General features: G+C 42.3%; 1 protein-coding gene across 2 annotated transcripts in view; it reads left to right on the top strand.

Moving 5' to 3' along the window:
- Window positions 1-7202: 7202 nt before the first annotated feature.
- Window positions 7203-23279, top strand: part of cdh11 (cadherin 11, type 2, OB-cadherin (osteoblast)) — an 83444-nt gene continuing 67367 nt past the window's right edge. For both annotated transcript variants that reach the window (XM_070841368.1, XM_070841367.1), the window contains exon 1: window positions 7203-7685. The gene's annotated coding sequence lies outside the window, so the exon portion shown is untranslated. The remainder of the gene's footprint in view (window positions 7686-23279) is intronic.

Below are 23279 nucleotides of genomic sequence, written 5' to 3'. Positions count from 1 at the left end.
TGATCATTTTCCAATGAATTTCAAGTTGTGAACGTTTTTACAGGCCACTCAGCACATGGGTATTTTTCTTTGTGTCTAGGGGCTGTTTTTACAAATAACACTTCTAGCCAAACCAAAAAAGAAAGGGAACAAAGTAGGTTAGTGGCATGTCTTTGGATTTCTGCTTTGCAAGTTGAATGACTTAGACTATGACTTTTCTTTATTTGATCCCCCATAGGGGGAAATTCTCATGTTACAGCAGCAACAATTGAACAGGGAGAGTGAGAAGAAGCAATAGTAAAAGAAAAAATAGCAATAGCAAAATAAATATAAATATAAATATATGGCTGTGATGAAATAAATATTTACACTATGGGATATTTACACTTGGAATGACATGGATGGACAAACAGTGTATCAACATCAGACAGTGATGCTGGTGTTAAAGAGTCTGATGGCTGATGGGAGAAATGAGCTGCTGAGGGCCCCCACAGTCTCGTGCAGGGGGTGAGAGGGGTTGTCCATGATGGACTTGAGTTTTGTTAATGTCCTCCTCTCACAATAACCCCACTCTGAGGCCATGACGGGGAGGCACTGTTCAGGATATGAGGCAAATGAGCTTTTCAACTAGCACTTAATTGACAGATACAATTATAAATCCACAGCTTCGTGTCAATACTGAGCATGTAGCCAATCCATGAATTGAATTCCAATCATCAAGATTTCCGGCTCAATAGGTTACAAAGATTGACACTGAGGGTGTTTGTAACCTAAATAAATGCCTGTTTCAGCACAGTTACACAGACTATTTAGTTGACAAGCTTAGTTGACATTTTCAGCGCCAGAATCTGAATGAGACTCAGGTCTTGCTGCACAGTGTTTCTTTCTCATTTGTCCAATCAGCCGTAAGATGGTGACAGCCAGACTTTGGATTAAATATCATTAGTCATGTCAGCCTTACACACACATACACACACAACTGGAGTTATATTTGCAAATACACCCTTGCTAAAAGACAATTATGCAAAAAAAACAACAAAATAAAACAAAAACGGACGTATCTGCCAAACACACACAAGCAGACATGCATGCACTTGCTCTACTGATCTGTCTCTAACACACGCACACACAGAGTTGTCTAAAATAGTGCAGTATGCAGCCTTGCCTGCAGTTAGAGGTGTTAATACTTTATAAGTGAGCAGTGGCCTCACCAAGACCAGGAGGGGAAAAGATCTGTCTCATTCTGTCGTTTCCTCTCCGTGTCTTATTTTGCAGGCTCTTGCAATCTTTCTTTAAGTTTGAATTGATTTTCAGCTTGTCTTTCTGTTATTTTCAATATGTCCTAGTGTCTGTACATGTACAGCGTTTTGTGTGTGTGCATCCTGTGGGGGGCCCAAGCTCATGGTGAATATTCCCTTACTGTTTTGGGTTTGTGGGTCAGTGTGTTCGACAACAGAATCGTCTTTCGACTTTTCAGAACTGCTGCCTCAGCTGAAAGTTCACAACATGAGAATGCAGCATCTCATTGTGGCCACCACACACAGTATTACAGAACTTCTCCCCAGTGCTCAATGTTTCAGTTTCAAATGCTCTTTGTGACACAGACTAATGTAAACGCCGTGCCTGCTGAGAATGAAGATTGCTTCAAGGTTTGCGGAGCGAGCTTGTGGATATAAAGATTGTGGTTTGAATTTGTGGGTGAGTACATCACAAGAGAAATATTACTCTGTTTTCTCTCCTTATTCTGTTACTACAATTAAAAATGTGCTGACTAATATCTTATCACTGCTAATCTTAGAGTTATTTTACACAGTGCTTGCTATGGTCAAGTCAACACGAAAATCAGGCCCAAAGGCATCTGAAGCATGTCTATTTCAACATGATACTAACAGGCCATGTCTGTATTTAATTTGCAGTTTACCAAAGACCTGACAGCCCTCAGTATATATATATTTGCATTAATTTACTCTTGTGTGCATGTTGACAGCTAGCCAGCGCATGTTAAAGCAACAGTGGAGAAAGCATTAAAACTGTAAGAGAGAGGCTTGACTTCAGATCTGCCATGATAGACGATGCATCTTGGGAAAAAAATTGATGTTAATGAGATGATTTTGATCAAGATCAATCAGTTTGTCTGACAGGAACCAGGAAAGGACCATGATGTAAATGGGCTGAGGTGTGTTTTAAAGTCATATGGAATAAATATCAATGAATGAAATGATTTATCATACCATACACTTAACTGAAAAAGACATTTGAAAACATTATGAACATCTCAAATTAGCTCACTGTGTATATTTCTATCTTTACCAGTGATTAATCAGCTCGCTTGACTGCTCACAAACCAAACTCTCTGACAAAATGATCAAGCTTATCGTATCCAACGAACTGCCCGTTTATGTATAACAATCAACATGTCCCGTATGAGTTCAGGAGCTCTGGGCCTCACAGTAGGGGGGCAACGCAGCATCATAATGACCCTGCTGGAACACCAATCTGACCGTCTAGTGAGGTCCATACAAACAGATATCTCCTTAGTTACAGTTGTTTTACACTTTGCCAATGAGTTCAACCCCACAGTGCTCCAGCAGAGCCAGCTGACACTGGAAATAAGAACATAAGAAAGACAGACCACTGCTACAATACATTGTGAGCACCCCGTATAGTATTAGCATAGAATAGTATAGCAATCATCTTGCATAGCATTACTTTGATTAAATGCCTATGCAACAACTAAAATGCCCCCACAACCCCTATTAAGAATAAAAAACACAGTTTTAAAGACTTCATGTTTTGTGATCCAGTCATTTTCTGGGGGCAAGAATTGGTAGAACAGTTTTATCCTAGTTCGGCACCAGTGAGAGAGGTGAGTGCACATATAAGCTTTAAAAAACCATGGAATTCCTCTGTCTCTGAGGAGGGCAAACAAATAAAGTCCAATTTTAGTTCTTGCACTTGCAGGCTTTGGTACAGGCCTGGTATATGTATATACAGTACAGGCCAAAAGTTTGGACACACCTTCTCATTCAATGTGTTTTCTTTATTTTCATGACTATTTACATTGTAGATTCTCACTGAAGGCATCAAAACTATGAATGAACACATGTGGAATTATGTACTTAACAAAAAAGTGTGAAATAACTGAAAACATGTCTTATATTCTAGTTTCTCTGATTACTGCTTTGCACACTCTTGGCATTCTCTTGATGAGCTTCAAAAGGTAGTCACCTGAAATGGTTTTCACTTCACAGGTGTGCCTTGTCAGAGTTACTTAGTGGAATTTCTTGCCTTATTAATGGGGTTGGGACCATCAGTTGTGTTGTGCAGAAGTCAGGTTGATACACAGCCGACAGCCCTATTGGACAACTGTTAGAATTCATATTATGGCAAGAACCAATCAGCTAAGTAAAGAGAAACGAGTGGCCATCATTACTTTAAGAAATGAAGGTGAGTCAGTCCGGAAAATTGCAAAAACTTTGAATGTGTCCCCAAGTGCAGTCGCAAAAACCATCAAGCGCTACAGCGAAACTGGCTCACATGAGGACGGCCCCAGGAAAGGAAGACCAAGAGTCACCTCTGCTGCTGAGGATAAGTTCATCCAAGTCACCAGCCTCAGAAATCTCAAGTTAACAGCAGCTCAGATTAGAGACCAGATGAATGCCACACAGAGCTCTAGCAGCAGACACATCTCTAGAACAACTGTTAAGAGGAGACTGCGCGGCCTTCATGGTCAAATAGCTGCTAGGAAACCACTGCTAAGGAGAGGCAACAAGCAGAAGAGATTTGTTTGGGCCAAGAAACACACGGAATGGACGTTAGACCAGTGGAAATCTGTGCTTTGGTCTGATGAGTCCAAATTTGAGATCTTTGGTTCCAACCGCCGTGTCTTTGTGCGACGCAGAAAAGGTGAACGGATGGATTCTACATGCCTGGTTCCCACCGTGAAGCATGGAGGAGGAGGTGTGATGGTGTGGGGGTGCTTTGCTGGTGACACTGTTGGGCATTTATTCAAAATTGAAGGCATACTGAACCAGCATGGCTACCACAGCATCCTGCAGCGACATGCCATCCCATCCGGTTTACGTTTAGTTGGACCATCATTTATTTTTCAACAGGACAATGACCCCAAACACACCTCCAGGCTGTGTAAGGGCTATTTGACCAAGAAGGAGAGTGATGGAGTGCTGTGCCAGATGACCTGGCCTCCACAGTCACCGGACCTGAACCCAATCGAGATGGTTTGGGGTGAGCTGGACCGCAGAGTGAAGGCAAAAGGGCCAACAAGTGCTAAGCATCTCTGGAAACTCCTTCAAGACTGTACCTACCTCTTGAAGCTCATCAAGAGAATGCCAAGAGTGTGCAAAGCAGTAATCAGAGCAAAGGGTGGCTACTTTGAAGAAACTAGAATATAAGACATGTTTTCAGTTATTTCACACTTTTTTGTTAAGTACACAATTCCACATGTGTTCATTCATAGTTTTGATGCCTTCAGTGAGAATCTACAATGTGAATAGTCATGAAAATATATATATATATATATATATATATATATATATATGTATGGGGAGAGGCTATTTTGCATTAACAATTTTAAATACATGCAAAGGCTAATTTACTGAAACTGATTTGAATTTGTCTGCATACCAGACACCCTGATATGAAGAGACTGTGTGCAAAAAAAAACAGGGGGCTGCAGTTGTTTACATGTTCATTCATTATGGCCAAAAATACCATCTAATTACATTTGACAACCTGCCCTTTATCTTAATCTAATTGTGTCATTTTGCGTCCAAAGTAATAAAGGCCTGTTGAATGCCATAATGAAAATGTGTATTATCAAATACTGTTCCCTGCTGAATGAAAGCCCCTGCTGTTCTTCTTACAAATGAGCACTGTGTGAGAGCCATTAACAGCCAAAATACATTCAAATGCATTTTTAGAAAAGGGTCTGTTTTGAACTTTGAGCCATTCAAATTGTCATACTTGATAGTAAACTTGTCATCAGCACATCCAAGAGTGGGTTTTCGTTCACAGTTTCAAAACTATGCAGAGCGACATACTTCACAACAGAGGCTGCTGGCATCAAACGGGCCAAGCTGTTGATTATAAAGAAGAAGCTCAATAAGCCCTCTGAATTAAATCACAAAATATGTTGGGTGCCCATTCCCAGTTGTAACGACACAGTTTTCATACACATACACACAATTTCATCATGTGACAGCACTATAGTCTAGATCTGGGTGGGTTTAGGAACAAACACTACTAGGTTGGGTTTTGGGAAAGATTGTGGTTTGGGTTAAAAATAAGTACTTTGTTAAGGCTACTGTTATTGTGTTAACAATGACAACAATATGCTTAAGGTTATGGAATGATCAAGGTCAAGCTTAGAAAAACAAAAAATCAACCCCAATCTCCTCACCTCTGCAGACTTTGTCACTCTTTACCGTCACCTGACTTCCTCCTTTGTTCCCTTTATGATTACTTCCATCACTTTGCCACTTGAGCATGAACACCTGTTGCCAGAACATTTGTTGAACAGACTGACGTTACTGTTCTTCGTGGGAGGACAGTCTCAGGTAGCTCCAATCTGTAAACTATGTGCTCTTTAAAACACGTGTCTCCTTTTCTAATTGTAATAAAATAATAGCAAAACTGTTATTATTTTACAAAATAATACCAGTTTGCTCCTCCTTCCAACTTTTGATAAAAGAAAAAAGAAAAAAGAAGATAAAAAAAAACATAGGAAATGTTCTTTAAGTAAAATTATTACTTTACTTTTGAAAACATCAATAATACAGAACTTCAGGGGAAAAAACACTGACTGTCACTGATTCATTCTGTAACAGACTGTGGTGGATAATCAGCAACTCATTTGCCTTGTACACCCAATACCCTGCCCATTTTCTATCATCAGGGGCATTGTATGAGCTCAGCCTGTCAAAACAGGACCCCAGTTACTGCTAACTGTGGTGAACACCGTCTTCTGGCAGCTGTACACACCACCACCACCACTTTTAGACTTCACAGTCACTTTAATCTGATCTGCTCCTTTAGAGGAGGCTGGATGTTTTTCTATGAAAATCTGGAAAAACATAAAACTATGTAACTAAAACTTTGTGTCAGTCAGCCTCTCAGGGATCCAAAGACTGAAGGCCTGCCTCATCCAATTAGGTTCTGAAAGTGTTTAATCAGAACAAAACATTGAGATGTAATCTCCTTAAGGTGTAAGGTAGGGTAATCAATAAAACTGTTTTCACATTGTTCCACATGAAAGTTTAATATGCCTCTGCCACATCTCTGCCAAGATAAATTTAGGTAGCAAATGAGTCAGATTCAGACTCAAAAGACTCCATGGAGCCGATGCATCCAATAAGCACATGAATGAATAAAAAGTGTTGCTTTACAGAGAAAATCTACAAGACATAGACGGAGAGAGAGTCATAATCCATCTGTTTCACCTGAGTGAAATGATGATGAGATTTTTTTCCTCCTCTTTCATGACTGGCCAGGAGATATTTAAAAGGGGCTTTCATTCAGCCAATTGCCTCTCTGAGAGAAGGGTCTTCCACAGCCGTCCCTCCCTCCACGCTCCCCCTAATTGGTTGCCTGTGAGATTCTAAATCTGCTCTGGCAGCGGTTGGACGCTGCTCTCAGCCAATGAGGAAAGTGCAACTGTTGCATTCACTTACCCCTCCTGCAGGGCTTCTTCTGCTGCAGCCTCTCAGTCTGGATTTTGATCCGAAACAGTCTGGAGAGCTCCAACAATGGGGATGATGTGACTTAAACACTTGTGAAGACGTCTCACTGAGCCTAAGTGCTTTTTACAAACATTATCAGAAATGTCTACATACATTTAAATATATTTGGGCTATTTTTTTCACTGTAGCCTATAATCAGATCTGAGGAAGTCAGAAGCCCATGTTCAGAGATCTGATTTTACTGCATGGTTTTATTTGTCTTCTGTGGTGCTGCGTTTAATTCCCACAGTCCCATGACAGGCTATTTAAAAGTATCCTAATAGCAAAAATATTATGTGAGTAATCTGGAGTAGACGGAAAGCATAAAGTGAGATGAGAGAGAGGGTTACTCTAGTTTCCAACGCCCTCCATCGGCAGCGACATCTCTCTCTCTCTCTCTCACACACACTCTCTCTCTCACCCCCACTCTTTCTCTCTGCTGCTGCGCGCCCGTCCAGCTTCCCTCACTCCGCTTCCGAGGCTCTAGGAGGGAGGACGGATAAACGCCGCTGACGGTACCGGATTTGATACCCGAAGGAGGGAGGGATGTTACGGTGATTTCCCTCTTTTCTCTCCTGACACCCACCTCCTCACCACCATCACCGCTCCTCTTTATCATCTCGGAACCTTATCAAGACGCACAACTCTTCCATCCTTTTTTTTTTCCCCCTATCGTTTTTCTATTCATCTTTGAACCCGCTTGGCTGATTTGGTATTTTACCCTCTGCGCTCCAGCGGATAAAAAAGGAGAGAGAACATTTTGGGTTTGAGGAGAACCGACTTGGTTTATTACCCCCCCTCTCTTCTCCAAGCGCACTAACAGCAAAAACTGGGCTTCAGTGGATGTGTTGGACAGCTGATGAAAGAAGCAGTACTAGTTGAGAGAAGTGATCGTTTTCTGCTGGCTTCTATGTATTGGGGGGGTTTCCTTGGAGAGACGGGCTGCGCACGGAGTGTCTCACTGCCAAGGTAAGGACCGCTTGAGTTAAAGCACTGGAATTTTGCCGATGTCCCATTCACAGTCCCATTCATCTCTTTCCTCCTTCAGTCTGTGTCTCACCCCCCTGACTGTCCGTGCGTCTTTCTGCAGAGGCTTTAATGAGCGTAAAACAGACGAGAGGGAACGAAGTGAAATGTTTCGGTTACTGGGATGGTGGGAGGTTCTGGTCTACTCCAGATGGATCCAACAACAATGTCACACAAACATTGCATATATACGATAAAGAGGCCACTGTGGGAGGGTGTCGGACTTCGTTATGTTTGAGCAAATAAGGTATCGGCTACGAAAACCCCACAGAGCCGTTGCGCATTAGAAGACTTGGGTTTATTTGTTGTGCTGCTGGCTGTAACAGTGCAGACTTTCTTCGGTCCTCAGTGCCGCCGCGTGACGGTTGGATTTGTGCGGTTTTCACAGTACACACACTATTTTTTTCACATTTCCAGCGCAGTGTATATCAGTGTGTGTCTGCATACTTGTGCTTGTGTAGTGTGTGCGTGCGCATCTGCAAGCATCCGAAAGCGTGTCTTGTGTGTGTGCGTATGTGCTTGGCCACGTAGAGTGGCTGATCCCGGCGAAGGCTCCCTTTCGCTGTCTCTGTGCCTCCCGGCGCCACCGCGTAACGGCGACGCACAACTTTTCTTTGGATCACCATCAACATAGGCATGGTGTGTGCGTGCGTGTGTTTCGTGTGTGTGTGTGTGTGTGTGTGTTTCACGGGAATATCACATCATTCACTAAAGGAAAGAATTCAATCACTCACGTAAGAATTCAAAGGTGAGAAACAGTCGTTACTTTTTGGAGTGACAGCTTTATTTACATTAATTTGGCATAAAAGCCTATTTCTCCCAGAAAGCGTTTTTTTTACCCCACTTCCCATCTTCCGTTAAGTCAATAAAGTGTATTACTCCAATGTATTGATTGAACAGTACTGTACAGACCTCTTTCTTTCATTCTTTCCTTCTTTCTTTCTTTTTTTTTCTCCCCCGTTTCCCACTGACTGCTCTTTGCAGGGTTCATTATCGTTATGAAGAATTAAGATCTTCAAATGTGAACCCCTTAAGACTCCACACGGTTTAGTATTCAGTCCATTTGAATAGCTGCGTCCTTGCCCTTTCCGTGTGCGCCAGCGCCGGTGAAACTGCATAAAAATTGCATACAGATCAGTCGCCTGTAGGCTCCTCCAGCCTCATTCTGCACTCAATTAGGTCCGTGCGTTTGGCTTATCGTCCCTGTAGGGCCACATTAGATCACGTTTTAATTGTTGCACAGACATCTACTGAAATCTACAGAAAACGTGTCCTTGCTGGTTGAGTCTCCGAGTGCGCTGGATTGATATGAATAATTGTGGCTAGATGGAGCACTGAGCTGCTGCTGAGTCGTTTTCAAGGAAGAGTAAGTGAGATATCTGTGTATAATTTGGGCAGCTGCAATTCCGCTGCGTTTTCAATGGAGGGGCAGAGAGAGAGAGAGAGAGAGAGAGAGAGAGAGGCATAGACTGTAGGGCTGTATAGTCTTTGGTATTCATGGCACAGCTCAAGATTGCTGCTCTCAAGCAAGCAATAATCTATCTCCCTCTCGCTCTCCACCTTTCTCTCCTTCTGTCTCCCACACTGTTGCGCGATGAAATGTCCCCTATCTCTCCCCCACCTTCTCTACCCCTCACTTCCCCTTTTGCATCCCCCCCCCCCTACTCTCTGTACACCCTCTCCTCATCCCCTCTTTCCCCCTTGGTCTCTCCAGCTCTCCTCACCCCTCTCCCTGACTCTCTCCGTGCTCTTCAGTCTGGTGGGAGCCATTGAGAAAATCATTTGCTGTTGTTGTATTTTCTCGACAGGGGGGTCTTACCAGCCAGGCTTGGCTGCTTTGCTTTGCAGTGCTGTTTCTTGCAGTGCCTTAAAAACTGCAGTCAACAATAGCGAGAAAGACGCAGGGAGAGATCCTTCAGAGGGACAAGCAGCAGTTTGTTAAGAGAGGGGAACTTCTGGTCTTACATTCTCTGAGGCAAAAAGCTTTTGTGACTCTAGGTTCCAGTGTTGCAACAGTGTTGTTGTGGTTTTCCTCCACATTTCCTTATTATGTGGTTACTTTTGAGACAGTACTTCACTGCATTTTGCTAATTAGACTACAGACCAGTCAACATTGCAGAGAAGAAAAGCAGAATTCCCCTTTTTTCTTTTTTGGTTCAGAGAGTTTACATTGCGGTTCAGTGACCACTTAAAGACACATCACAGGAGAAGAATGTTCCTAATTTTTCTAGCGGTGAATCGCTGCTTCTTGTATTCACCCTAAGACTGGGCTTAACATCAGAGCCTTCTCACTGTGGCTCCACAGAAAGGCTTTTTGTAAATAACACCACAGTATAGCTCGATTTGTGCTTTTGGATGTTTGCTTAATCCACTAATTAATTTTTCTAACTACAGTATTTCAGTCACATAGTAATTCAGTTTGGATAGAGGAAAGGATCAAGAGGCAATAATGAGGAGCTGGAGAGGATATGAGGCGAGAGAGGAGAGGAGAGGAGAAACATTAGGGCAAGCGATCGGAGACGCAGAACTGAGAAAAAAAAACAAAAACGTATGACTCCTACCTGAATATGAGGAGGACACGGGGGAGCAGAGGAGGGCAGCGTGACTTCTATCAGCGGCGCTTTTCGTCTCACTCTTTCATGAGAGCCACTGCTGCCTGAGCTGAAACGAGACCTGCAGCCAGAAGCTGCTTGTCTTCACTTAGCTATCTCAGGGATGAACATAGCTCCCTTTTCACTTCCCACAAAAGTGCGGTTTAATGTCTGGGAAAGTGATTGTATACTTTAAAAGCAGGACAGAAACACAGAATCCCCTTGTACCGGTACATCTTTGTGCTATTTAGGGTGAGCGGTATACAGAAACCTGGCTTAGATGACAGATGAAAGCGGGGTGGGTGAGGTATCAGATTTTTCACTGATGTTCAGCCAAGAAATCGCACAGAAACTGACACAGAAATGTCGTCAGATTTGTTGGATTCGTCTGAGCCGTTTCAGGACCTGGCATCGGAAATATTCTGCTTCATGGCTGTGCCCCTTATAGTTTGTAGAGATATAATTAAACCGGTGAACACATACAATCCTTAAGCAATGTTTGAAAAGACACAACTAGGCCAGTGAATGCTGTTGTAGTCAAGTTAGCTGCACAGTCTAATCAAGGTTACAGAGTACTTTGTGCTTGTGGGGACTTTTTCTCTGAGTACAGTAAATGCATGTTAGCAATGAGTCACCTGATCTGTTTATAAAAGAAAATCCCATATTGATTTTAGTTGTAGTCCTCTAGTCTATTTTCTCATCAGACATTTCTCCTGTGTTGTGTTTCATCTTTTAGCAAAACAACTTAATATCTGAATCCCTAATGGTCTTTATAGTGACTGAGAGTTATGGTGTACAGAAAACATTCATAGAATATGCTCCAGTCATGGTTTTTACTCGAATGTCTGACTTAAAGGTTTTATGGCCAAAGTTGTGTTGATTTTTTTTCCCCACATTTTTGAAAATGTGCAGGATTAAAATTTGAAGAAAAAAGAAAAAAGAAACAGAAAATAGCTCGCCTACTGGATTGACTTGAAAGGAGAATGACTCCAAACACTGCTGACGTGGCTCACCAGGGAGGCAGCGAGATAGAGGGATTAATTTATTACACTGTAATTGTTATATTTATATTTAATTAGGCACCAGCTGCTCATTCTCATAAGTCCTGGCATTGTAAACTAGTTTCTTTGAAACAGTGAAAAAGGGGAAAAAGAAACGTTGGGAAGAGAGGCGGAGGGAGACGTTGAAGATGAGGAGACAGAATTCACTGGAAAGGGGGATATGAAAGAGAGAGAGAGGCGCTAGACATTTTCTCGGTGACGACAGAGGGAGCTGTTGGGCTTTGCTGCGGGAACAGCTGCTCTGCTCTCTCGTTTTTCTTCTTTCCGCTCTTTTTTTTTCTAATTCTTTCCAAATCTCCCTCTGCTTGTTTCTCTCCCTGTGTCTATCTCGCTCCGAGAGGGGCAGTCAGAGAGATGGAGAGGTAGCTTGGTTCTCCGGGGACGCAGGACTCAATCTGCAGCACACAACCCTCTTACCCCCCACCCTAACACACACACACACACACACACACTCACGGACACACTCACGGACACAAACACACACAAAAGTCTAGTCTGTCTGGATAAGCATGTCCACCGTGACTGGCTTCTGTTACCTTCAGATTCACATTACCTCCCAGAGAGAAAGAGAGGAGGGGATGAGGGAGAGAAGGTGGAGCAGCAGTAAAGAAGGGGGGGACACTAAGGGAGAATTGAGTTGGTTTCTCCCTTTTGCCTCTGCACTGCTTTGTTTTGCTTCGCCCCCCAGTCCCCAGGTCCATAGGTTTATAGAAAGAAGAGTGTAAGAGAAAGAAGAGTGTTCAGCCTTTGGCTTCGTTTTATGTTTCACCCCCTTCCTGCACCCCACACTTCTCCTTCAGCTCTTCATCCTTGTTTTCTCCCCCGTCCTCCCCTCCTTGTGTAATGGAGACAACATAATGGGAATCCAGGTAAATGTTACACTGATTTATGATTTCCTGTGGCAGTGTGATGGGATTATGACTCTAATCTCCGGCCTCGACCAGATTAAATGACGGAGTCAGTAATTAGTGTTTTTGACCCCTAATCTCTTTACTTGACCTCAAGAGAATAAAAGACAGTGGCTGATTTGTCTGCGTTTAACGAGGGCTGGGGTGGGTGGGGAAATGATTTCCTGGGTATTGCGAGGAGAGCTGAGACAGCACAGGTGGTTCACTGTTGTTGACACAGTTTCCTCGCAGTATAACGTCCTGGGTTTGGTTTCACTGGCCTGTAAGCAATGAGTTTGTATGTTTCTTCCTCTTGCGCTCATGTGGTTTCACTTAGTCCTCCGGTGCTCCACATGCCAGCGACTTGAGAGTTACAGTACATGGACAGGACAAGCTAAAGGGAGCAGAGAAACTGAATGAATTAAACATCAAGCTAAAGTCAGTAAAAAGGAAAATGCTTTTCCATTTTTGGGCACAGAAACAAACCAGAAACAGAGTAATTTATGAATATGTCCCGTGCTCTCCTTATTTGATGAGGAAAGTCACATTGAAGTTGTTTAAGTAGTGCAAGCAGAAGTTGGATGGATGCACATAAGGACTCGGAGAGAAGAAAACAACACCACAAATAATACCACAAAGCAACAAGGACACTACTCAGAGCAATTAAAAAAAACATGTGCCTGGCACAGAGATGCTCCAGCATCAATTAAATGTCGACTGATTTGCTTTTTATCGCCTCTCATCCTGGATACATTATGCCAAAAGCAGCGACCAACATGCTTTTAACATTAAAGCTTTGACAGTGGCTCTCTAAGAGTAGCTAAGTATTGCTCTTCACTTAGTGTGACCTTTTCTCCCATACATGAGAGAGAGGAGTGCAGACCGTGGATTTACTGCCAGACGACGAGGCTGTGCTGTAATTGTGATAACGGTTGAGGTTGGATCAATGTTAATTCAGGATTAATGAGTGATACCATCGATTTCGCTATTGATGATCAGAATACCGTGTTGACGGGGATATTGATCGGATCGGAATGAGAATTGATTACTCAAGATAGAGAGTGATATTGATCACAGCGTGTGGTGTTTGTGTGCATGTCTGTGTGTGTGTCTGTGTGCACACTCGCTCTCTCTTCCACAAATGCAACCAAATGTAATGCCAGAGTGATTTTGCAGGTGTTGAGTGTATATATATCGTGTAGATTGTTGTGCGCGCATATGTGTGTGTGTGTGTGTGTGTGCGCGAGAGTGAGTGTATCTGTGTAATTCAATGTAATTTGTTTCCTGTGACAGTCGTTAGGTGCAGTCAGGGGGTTTGCGGTCTCATGACACCAGTCACATGAGAGAAAGAAAAGCAAGGTTGTTTTTTATGGCCAATTTTAACTGCATTTTTGCTTTGGTAGACAGTATTCAGCTGGGAGAGACACTGAAGAACGGTGAAGCAGAGACAAAGAAAGCCATCTATGCTAGGAAGGTCAAGAACAAAGTTCATCTGGCATTAAGAATTTCAAGAGGTTCTCTCTGTATTTTGGTCCAAATCTGCTCCAGACTGGGGTCAGGGATTTTGTAGGGGGGGTTGTTTAAATTCCAATTAATAATGTACAGCTGAATGGCTTCTGGTTTGACAGATTTTGTATAAAGTACCTTAGAGTCAGTGACAAAGAAAGGAAGACGGGAAGAGAGGCTAGTTTCAGCGTGCAGGTCAAGGAGAGATTTAATGAGTCGTTTGCTTCTCATTATTCAGGATAATAATTAACAGTGTGTGTGTTTGTGTTCATTTTCTTTTTGGAGCTACCAGTAAAGGAGTCATTCATAGCTGTCTTACCTCTCTTTCTCTGTCTCCCTCTAGCTTTTTCTAATGTCTTCACCCTCACCCTCATTCTCTTCCTCATTTTTTGTAAAGATTATTTCCATTATTGATCCATCTCTTTGATATTGTTTTTCTATTATCACTAAAATCATTTATAAAATGCATGGAAACAGCATAACAAGAGAAGACAGAGTGATGTCCTCAAATTGCTCTTTGGTATTTTTGTTTGACAAATGACTTGATTATTAAACTCTCCTATTTATTTTCTATCAATCAGCTAATGTCTTTCACATATTTCTCTCTCTCTCTGTCATCCTTCCATCTCTCCCTTTATCATTTCTCTATGCTAAGATTGCCAGTATGTCTCACACTCACACACGCCTTTGAGTGTGTATTTGCAGACAGTGTGTTGCTGATTACCATAATTAACATGGTTATGTTAATTGTTGCGAGTTAATTTTGCTGATGGAACACATTTGCAGAGGTGAACTCTATGGACAGACGGCTATTGGCTCAGGATACAGCGTGTGCATGTGTGTGAATTACTGTTTGCATGGTGTGTGTGTGCATACATGCATTCTTACGTTGCGAGTATGTGTGTGCGTGTTCTGTCCATGTTAGCAGCTCACAGTTTGGCTCCAAACAGGTGTGTATCACCCGCAAGCAGAAGTTATTTTGCAGCGCGCGTGCTGACACAGACACACACAGTGATGTTGAAACCAGAAGCCCAGCAGCCTGTCATAAGGCCGAAAGAAAGAAAGAAGCAGACACACAAACACACACACACACGCATACATATAGCCTCAGTGGTCAGCCAAAAAAGCAAATGCTGCATAGAGCTTATCTGATTATGTGCAGGGTTAGATAGAGGACTCTGCATCGGGGTGGATGAAGAGACAAGCTGATAAACAGACTGATAGATAGTTTAACTAAATAAAATGGCGTCCTGGTGGCGTGCCGGTCTAAAAACCATGTAACTGTGACCTCCGTCTGACCAGAAGCATTTGTCATATGTCCCTCCCTACACTTTTTTTTTTTACTGCTGAGAATAACAAGAAAGTGAGAAATTAAATTGAGTGACACAGTGCACAGAAGACAGAAATAGCTGCATAATGAACATCACTAACACATAGCTTGAAGGCAGAATGTCCGACAAATTGTTATGATGTGTGGTGTCCGATGTCATGCTGGGAGGAGGGGCCCCGGTGCCTATTTAAAAAAAACATTCTCACTGGAAATAAGTGGCCTTATCTCCATGGTTAATGTCTATGCGTTTTTTTTCCAGCTACATTATTTATGATGTGGTCTTTAGAGTCTTTAGCTAAAGCAAAGATTAAAGCGAGTTTCTAGAGCAAAGACCCTCAGTGTTTTCTATGGTGCCTTCCGAGGCGACAGAAGAGTTAAGGCTGTAACATTTGGACTAATTTACCGGTAAAAGCATTTTGTGGGTTGTATTATTTTGAGAAATGTCACCAAAACAGAGTAAAGGCAGCCAGTTTTTCAAGCAAGAGAGTCATTGTTTGTCCTGTCTGCTGGCGCAGGGAGTCAGTTATGATAGTCTGAATGAGAGACGTGGAAGGTCAGCTCACTGTGGGGGGAGCGGATGTTAGCCAATGGAATTTTACCTGTGATTTACCTGTGATTCCCGTTTTTGTCGACAGCTATGAGACAATCAGATCCAAACCACAAGGAGTTAAAAATGAGTGTAGCTATAGAAATGCACTCTATCTTACAGTGTATATCTGAATCACTTGGATAAAAATGAGAAGAGGCTTCTTAGTCACACATATTTTAATGTTTTAAAATGCTTATGCACATTTCTAGCATTAACCAGTCAGCATGCTGGCAAGGCCTGCTCTTGATGTCAAAGTAGTGCTTTGATCACGCTGGGACTTATCTAGTAGTTCTCATCCTCTCCTGTCTCTTCCTCTTTCGTCCTCTCCTTCCTCCCTTCTCTCCTCTTTCCTCCCTCCCTTATCCTGCCCTCTCATCTCTCTCTTCCTCATTCCCCCCCCATTTTCTCCACCTGTCCTCTTCAGTAAGTCTTTCTCCTGCTCGCCTTTCCCCCCTCCTCTTCTATATTTATCCTGACTATGCTGTAGACGAACAGAACACTATTACTCACCTGAAAAAGTACTAAAAATAAACCTGACTGCGGCAGAAGTTTAATTTGATTAAGTTTTATTGATACATATATAACATGACAAAGCTGCTTTCTGTATTATCACTTAAAATAATGTTCGCTAAATTGAGCATCACACATAGATTATATTGGCGTCACATAATGAGCACGTTTACTAATGAGCCACTAGCACTAAAAGCTCTGAATTGCTTGTGTGAACCGAGTTTTTACTGATTCAGCTCTGCAGATATGAAGGTGTGCTTTGAAATATAATAGTGTTTCTGTCTTCTATGTACCTCCACACACTCTGCCGCCACAGAAGAGTCCTTGAGTTTAGAAAAACTGCTGCTTTAGTCCTAGACTAAAACACACAAACAAAAGTGCACACTTTACAGGCTCTGATGTGATGGTAGTGGCAGATGATGGCTGAACCGCATGCACATAGACAGTGAGAAATAGAGTCCATAGAGCTCTCCGACACACACACACACACAATTCACTCACAAAAAGCCTGTTTTCTTTTCTACAAGACAGAGCATTACTGCAAGGTTGACCTCTTTACCATAATAACCTCCCTCCGTTCGCTTCCCTCTGTCTCTTTCTGTGCATGTTTCTTTATTTTTTTGCTGTCCTTTCTCTCTGTGTCATCACTCTCACTAACTCCCACACTCACTTATGCATTTTTTTTTCTGTCTCTCTGATTCTTTTTCCTTCCTCTCTCCCTGTCTCTCGCTAGCTGTGCTTCATTGACTGTGACACTTATAATGGTGTAATATGATTGAATATGACTGCTGCTCCTTCATTGGACAATATTAATTTCACTTTTTTCCATGCGAACGGCTTGACTCCAGTATATTTCTTTGCCCGCTCCATACTTTTAATTCCTGACCATGACGCAGAGATTTACTGAGCACCACTATAATCTCATTTTGTCATCTGTCCTGTACATTTTTGCTGGTATATCTGCTTGTTGCTCTCTTCTCTATCTTTTATCTGTGTCTCTTTTTCTAAATAGTCTCCATTTCTCATTCTCTGTCTGTCTTTATCGCCCACTTCCACTTATCTCTTTAGGTTTCAGTTGCAGCTGTGACTGCTTTGACCTTTTTAGTGAAAGAAGAAGCAGTGAATGACAGACAGAGCCTGGCTGAATGATATTTGTCTATAGAAGGCCCTAACTGTACATAGGGAGAGGTTGAAGGACTGACACAAGGCTGTCCAGTCACCAGTACTTTTCTTCACACTGCCATTAAGTCAAGTCAAGTCAAGTCAATCTTATTTATGTAGCCCAAAATCTCAAATCGCCTCACGGGGCTTTAAGATCTGTACAGCATGCGTGACCCTCTGTCCTTAGACCCACCAATTAATCCATGTTTAATATAAAACCAACACCTGGGATTCAGAGGGAAGGATTTCAAAAACCACAGCTGATTCCCTTTCAACCTTGATAACCATATGATGAGTGTGTTAAACCTGTTTCTTTTCACTTTAGCTTCTAGATGTGTTTCCAATGACTCTTGGTATTTGTGAAGGTGTTAAGACGGGTGAATATTTCACTCTGGAAAAGAAACTTCACTGAACAGACGGTTGACCTGCTGGGTTACAATTTTGTAATTCTATCATTAGATATTAGATATTTACCATAGTGTATATGAATCTGCATTTATTTGAGCATGAGACGGAAGTGATCATCATTGTAATTCATTTGAAATGTATATGTATATTTCAGTTGGTGTTATTTTTAAATCCAGTAATGTGGCAGTTGCTTGGAGCCATTTTCGTGCATCATATGTGTTTTCAGTGTTTATGTGGAGTGACATAAAAATTGTCACGGCCATGTTTATTTTTATTGTGATGTTATGAAAGCAAGTGCCATCAACGGTGTTTATATTCTACTGGCAAGGTTGAACAAATGAGGACACAGTTCGTGTGTTTGTGTCTGCGCATCTGTGTGTGAGTGTGTGTGTGTGTGCATGTCACTCCAATGTGCCCGCGTATATGAGTGTTTTCACATAGTGCTCGAGCTGACCATGCAAGGTCAACGTGTAGTCTGTGTATTTGTGCGTACGTGCCCGTGCACCTGAGCATGAGCATCACTGGAACGACAAATAAAAGTCATTTCAGGCAGCCTGTCTGCATGTGTCCATCTCACCTTAAAGGTGAGATGTGCAATGTCATGCTGAGTTCTGTGTACGCAAGCCTGAGTGTGTGTGTGTGTACGTTTCAACGTGCATCTTACCTTATGCTTTTCTCATTACGAGGACCAGGTGTCTCCACAACCAGAGAAAGACCTAGAATTTCCTCCAATGAGAAGACAAGGTTGTTTTTTTAGTCAGATGAAGGTATGTTCAAGAATTCAGTATGTTTTAGGAGTTCGTGATGGGGATAGAGTCTGTGGAATGTCCTTACAAGAATACTGTGAAAATAATAAAAGTGTGTGTGTGTGTGTGTGTGTGTGTGTGTGTGTGTGTGCAGGGCCAGGCATACAGGGTAAATACATCACTGCTTGTCTAGACAGCTGGTTTGACCTTTTTATATGAGAAAATAGTCCTGATGTTTTATTCACAGATCATGCTAATATTTTATTCAACAAGGCAATGCACCAATCTTTAACAGCAGTTTAGAGCAATAAGAGCTGCGTGTCACCAGGTTTCACTCTCGAGATGAAAAGGAATTTATCAAAGAAAACATCTTGCTGTGACATTTGAAGGCGAGAAAAACTCTCCCTCATTTATGAGGATTTCCATTTTATATTTATCCTTCAGATACAGTATTTGTCTGATGCAATTATTCCAAGCATCTTGCACTGAGTAGGGTGAAACAGGTGAAGCTGCTTAAGGACACTTCACTGCATAGTGCTGCTGACGTTGAGTGTGAGTTAGCGAGCTGCAAGCAGTAGTTTTAAGGTGATTTTTTTTTCCCCCCTGAAAGGTTGTGTACTGCAAGTTTTCACAAAGAGGTTTCTGGGATTCTCAAACAGGGAATAAAGCACCCAACATCATGAAGAATAAATTATTTTTTAGCCATCTTTCCGTCATATAGAACATATATCTTGATCTAATATCAAAATTAATGTTTTCCTGCATGTTACCGCAAGCATTTCAATCAAATCTAAATAAAATTCCAGTGTGTTGTCCAGTGACAAACATGCATCAGTTTGGGGGACCTATAGCAGCTTTGTTGAGATGTGTGATTCATATGGGGGTCTTTGGTTAGAGAGATGTTTGAGAGCCAACAGTGCAGGCTCATTGAGGTATGTGATTGAGGCTCAGAACAACAAAGGGCTCTCTGTGTCAACCTGGAGAAAGAGGTGGTGGTGGTGGTGGTGGGGGGGTAGGGGGGGTGTCTGGCTTCAAGAACCATAAGGGGCTGAAAAGGGGGAGGTTATTATCAAGTATCCAGCGCGTCCATGCATTGGTCTGAAACGGGATGAAGAGGGGAGCAGAAAATGGGGAGGGAAATGAGAATGAGAAAATGAGAGAGCAGAGGGGATCATTTTGCAGGGGAGGATGTTTTGGCACAATGACCCTTGTGTCCTCCAGTTTGTCACTGAGTCGAGTGGTTTGTGGGTGAAGGGTGGCAGAGGGCGATTTAGAGGGGTAATTAGGTTCATTACACATGCACGGTAGGTGTAATGGTCCGCAACATTGCTGATCAATTCCTCCCTCTTGCCTCCATGCCCACCCCCACCACTCATTCATCCTCATAGTGCTCATTCCAAAATAAATTACTAACCATTTGAAACAAGGAAAAAAGTGTAATGGCTACAACTTCCTTAGCTACATTGCTTAAATCAATCAATCAATCAAGTTCAAATGTCACATACAGATCAATACCGTGATGAAATGAAGCCCTTCAAGCATTTATTTTCTGAAGCGTTGTATTTGGTTTATTATTGTCAGGACCAAAAGGTCAAAATCAGTCGAGGATGCAATCACACTTCTAGCTTCTTGTTTTCAAATATAACCACACAAACAAGGTTTTTGTCCATTTCACAACTTTCATAGTCTCCAGTTTAATATTCTATTCTATTCAATGATGGCTTAAATTGAGTAGCTGACATTGGAGCAGAACTCGCTTTTAAATATTAATGAAGTTACAGGCTATCCTGAGGCCTTTACTTGAAAGGAAATGAAGCATTTGATGATGCGGATACTGTTTTCATATCAAACCCATCGTTGCACTTTATCATTATGTATAAAAGCTCATTCAAAGCAATATACTCACCAATGACTTCAAGGTGAACAGATCATGACCTGCCTTTGAGCCTGAATGTTCGGCCAGTGAGGTCTCCACAGGCTAATGTAAATGTAAACACTGTGTGTCAGTTACTGGATAAATGGGATAGAGGGGTGTACATCCCAGACTGAAGGGTGGTCTTTAAAGGCTTAGTGGCATCCACTAAGACCTTGTGTTCTGCCCCTTGCCTCCTCAATAGAGCAAAGCTAATCTGGGTCTGCTTAGGGCTGCTTCTTTCGTTTCTTGGGCAACTGTCTCCCTCCCTTTTTCTCTATTTTCCTCTCTTCTCCATGGCGACCTGAGCGACTCACTGTCTAGCTCAAGGACACTTTTGACTGGATGCATGGTTGTTGATGCACATATATTGGACTGAGAGAACGGTTGACCTTTGAGCCAGAGAGCCGTCTGTCAAACCACTTGATGAAAACCTGCCGCCAGTGTAGCAGGTCTCCATCAAGCTCTGTCCATCTGACTCTATGTGCACTCCTCCCCTAACCATCATTTTAGTGGTGACTGCCATGTTGAAGCGATACACAGACTGTGTCCCGAATTCAGACTACCTACTAATTTCTAAGCGGGTACAGTAAATGCATAAATGTCAACGGTGCATTTAGAAAAAAAGGAAATAGTTGTTATCCCAGTGAAAAGTTGTGTCTTGTGAATGGATGCATCTTTCTCCCATCTTTTCTTTCTCTCTCCATCACTGGCTCCCTAGGGTCATGGTGTCAGCTGTTGGACAATAGGACAGCTGTATCCAGATCAGCCAAAGAGCTACAAGCCCCCGGGGGTGGGATTAAGCCAATTAGTAGCTGTCAATCACCATGACATATCATGGACAGCTAGATCAATACTTGGATGGATGGAGGGAGGGTGGGAGAGGAGGTGGGACAGACAAACCGATGGAGGTTGTTAGTGTGGCTGGACAGGACAGAGGGATAAAAGGATGGGGGACGGAAATAAAGGAAGTCAAAATGAACACCAGAGATGGGAGCAATGACTGAATGGAAAAAAAGAAATATAACTATGCCAAACCATTGCAGTAAAAAACAATAAATGGGAGCTACTGAGAGACGCTGAAAGATATTGCTTTTCATGAAGCCACTGTGATGAAATACTGGAAATGATTAAAATAGTATGTAAAATGTAGATATGGAAGGAAAAGATGTATGCAAGCAGAAAAAATGCAAAATGGATGGTTAGACAAGCGTAAAGGGTATTTGGGGGCAATCATAGAGAAAGACAGAGATCCAAAGAGAAAAATAAAGACTAGTGCTATAATAAAGCACAGCCTCAGCTTGCAAGCCCAGGAGACATAAAAAATGAATAGGTGTGCAATTCAGTCCCCCATCTCTCCCTCCATCTCTCTTTTCTGATCATGTCTCTCTGTCTCCCATCTGTTTAGAATTTACGTATTTGTGGGTGTGTGCTCTGTCGTCCCATGAGTACTGTGGGAAACAAAGAATTTTTTTTATCGTGATTGGGGACATCAGAGGATCCCATCTTCTTCTGACAGCTGAGAGAGGGAAAAAAGCCCACCGAAGAGAATCAATAGGGCTCAGTGAGAGAATGACAGTGAGGGGGGAGGCGGAGGATGTGGGCGACATTGGAGGGAAGGAAAGCAAGAAATAGGAAATAAAGGAGAGGAAATGAGGAAAAAATTAGGGAATAGGGGTGCAGATGGTTAATAAAGAAACATGTCATCAAATTGAAGCATGAAATAAAGGATTTAGGAAAGATGTGGAGGCTGCATCAATACAATTTAAAGTAAGTTAAATTGAGAGAGACCCAAAGAATGAGAATGAATGATAGAATTAAAGAATAGTATGAAGGGGGAGACATGGAGTAGAGTGGAAAAGGAAGGATGAAGATCTTAAAAAACTTTGGCACATCTGTCATATCCACACTATTAGGATATAATTGAGAATGAATGAATATGCTTTCAGTAGCAGAAAGCTACTGTTCTCTTTCAATGTTTTGAGCTGATTGAGCTGAAAGTAAATGGACTGTAGAACATCAAAATATAGAACCGCACTGACAGTAAAGGGACGGGGAGGAAGGGAAACTGAGGAGACGAGGGAGCGGGAAGGGGAGAGAGAAAAGAAAATTAGGGATGAAGGAGAAAAGTGGAGGATGCAGGTGACACAAAGAGTACAATGGAGCCAAAATGGAAAGGGAATAAATAAGTAGAAAAAAATAAATAAGATTTTAGAAGCAACAAAGATGATGGGATGAGAGAGGGTAATTGTGAGATGAGGGAGAGGAGGTTCCATGAAAGTAGAAAAAAAAATGAATAAAAGGCCAGATGAGTGAGGAAAAGAAGGAAGCTGGACAAAATAGCAGAAAAGGGAGACAGGGGAGGAAAATGAGGAAGAGAGGATGTTGTTTTATGAATATGAGGCTTGGAACATCTGGCATGATTCTCAAAAGTTCTTTGGCCTTTTGAATTAGTATGTTTGAGTGTGTGTGTGTGTGTGTGTGTGTGTGTGTGTGTGTGTGTGGGGCGCGGGGGGGGGTGTAAGAGAGTAGGGTATGGGGGGGCGGCGGGTTGTTAGTCTAAAGCAGTGATGCACAAAGACACACAAACCAGGCCTGCCACACTCACTTATATACGCCTGGATGAACACAGAAAGAACGATCGAAAGGTTTGAGGAAAAGAGGGATGGAGTGAAAAAAGAGAGGAGGGGACATGAGAAGGACAGATGGAGGGGAGGGGAGAGACAGGGAGCAAGACAAGGAGGGAAGGAGTCGGAGGAGAGATTTGTTTTTGATTGATTTACCTCACTCTCCAAGGCCACTGAGTCATGTAATCATCCGAAGGGTTTCTGATCTG

The sequence above is a fragment of the Pempheris klunzingeri genome, chromosome 12 (assembly GCF_042242105.1).
Source record: "Pempheris klunzingeri isolate RE-2024b chromosome 12, fPemKlu1.hap1, whole genome shotgun sequence".
In the NCBI taxonomy this organism is placed as follows: Eukaryota; Metazoa; Chordata; class Actinopteri; order Acropomatiformes; family Pempheridae; genus Pempheris; species Pempheris klunzingeri.
The sequence above is the reverse complement of the archived record's forward strand: the minus strand, read 5'-3'. Positions and strand labels throughout refer to the sequence as shown.